This window comes from Sinocyclocheilus rhinocerous, unplaced genomic scaffold, assembly GCF_001515625.1.
Source record: "Sinocyclocheilus rhinocerous isolate Xijiao unplaced genomic scaffold, SAMN03320098_v1.1 scaffold2267, whole genome shotgun sequence".
Classification (NCBI taxonomy): Eukaryota; Metazoa; Chordata; class Actinopteri; order Cypriniformes; family Cyprinidae; genus Sinocyclocheilus; species Sinocyclocheilus rhinocerous.
The window spans coordinates 110,062-111,835 of NW_015625573.1; the positions used below are offsets into that span (position 1 = coordinate 110,062).

Below are 1,774 nucleotides of genomic sequence, written 5' to 3' on the forward strand. Positions count from 1 at the left end.
TAACGACGACAGCGAACAAGAGGGAGAATGGGAGCACTGTGGGTTAGTGATGTCCGGTTCGCGAACGAATCGTTCGATTTAACCGGTTCTTCTTAGTGAACCGGTTGAACCAGTTCACCCAATCGGACTGAATCGTTTGAAACGGTTCGCGTCTCCAGTAAGCATTAATCCACAAATTACTTAAGTTATTCACTTTTTTTAACCTGGCTGACACTCCCTGTGAGTCGAAATAAACCAGTATCCCGGAGTAATTCATTTACTCAAACAGTACACTGACTGAACTGCTGTGAAGAGAGAGCTGATGATGAAAAGCAGCAAGTGTGCAGCGAGCCGGATAACGAACGTACATTCCCACTGCTGGAGCGGTTCTCGTTTTCGAGTCAAGAACCGGTTGCATCGGTTTTCGGATCACCGGTACACTCAACCGAGAACCGTTTCTTTAGGACGCGTCCGATTTGAGAACCGATGAGCTGATGATACTGCGCAAGCGTGTAATTTTTCAAGAGGACGAAAAGCATGTTACCCAAGTATTTTGTTAAACATCAGAAAGTGTGATAATATCATTTTTATTTTTAAATATTTTAAATATAATATGTTTTATTTTACTTTAAAAAAAAAGATGAATGTTTGTTTGTTTGTTTGTTTTATTTATTTATAGAGCACAATTAAAACAATGTAAGGTTGACCAATGTGCTGTACAATAGTAACTAGTAAAAAGGAGACCAACAGCACAGAAGGAAAAAGAGAGTAATAAATAAATAAGCAAGTAAAACAAACATCATAGCAAAGAAGGAGACCCACTTTGTTTACTCGATATGTTGAGCCAAAGGCTAACTCTAATAAATACAATTTCAAATTTCTTTTAAAAGAACCCAATATAGGTAAAAGTCTATATTGGGTAAATATAGGTAAAGGCAAGCTATTTCAACGCTTTGGGGCCAACACTGAAAATGCCCGGTCACCACTCAGTTTTAATCTTGTCCTAGGGATCTGGTTTGATGACCTTAGATTCCTTTGAGGTTTATGTAAATGCAAAAGATCAATTAAATAAGAGCGAGCCAGATTATGTAAGACTTTATATACTAAAATAAGTAATTTAAAATCAACCCTGTAGTGAATTGGAAGCCAATGTAAAGTAGCTCAAATCTGTGTTATATGCTGGAATTTACGAATGTATCTAATCTGTGTACTTTGTTCAGTTGAAGATTCTGTTAGGTCATCCCGGCCCAGGAGGACAGATTTGATATCATTACGTCATCGCGAATGACGTCAGTACGTTAGGGCGTAAAATAACAGATGAACCGGTTTTTTGAACCGGTTTATTGAAACGAACTGTCCGAAAGAACCGGTTCGCGGAAAAGAACCGGACTTCCCATCACTAGAACTTTGCCCTCAGTCGGCCTTGCCATGCTCTTTCAGCCACTTGGATGACTTTAATGGCCCTCTCCAGAGTCAACATGTGCATTACAAGAGGCTTTGAGAGGCAAGAGAAGTCATATTAGAGCATGAAACAATCCAATTATTGTTGTTTATGATGAAGCATGAGCAACTGAACTTACTCCTGCCTTTTCTGTCACATCCATTTGGTTTAATATAGCAGGCAGCAAACATTCTTTCTCTATCCCAGGGACGCGGGAAGTAGGGGTGCTGAGGGGGCTGCAGCACCCCCTGTTTTCACATGGTTGCAAATGCAACGCCAAGTTTGTTCATTTAAATTTATTCAGTTTTAGCATTTAATAATTTATTTGTAATGATCTCTGAAATGTAAATTGTA

At 39.1% G+C, this 1,774-nt stretch overlaps 1 pseudogene; it reads right to left on the minus strand.

Moving 5' to 3' along the window:
- LOC107751010 (IQ and AAA domain-containing protein 1-like) overlaps positions 1-1,774 on the minus strand; it is a 10,984-nt pseudogene that overhangs the window by 5,380 nt on the left and 3,830 nt on the right.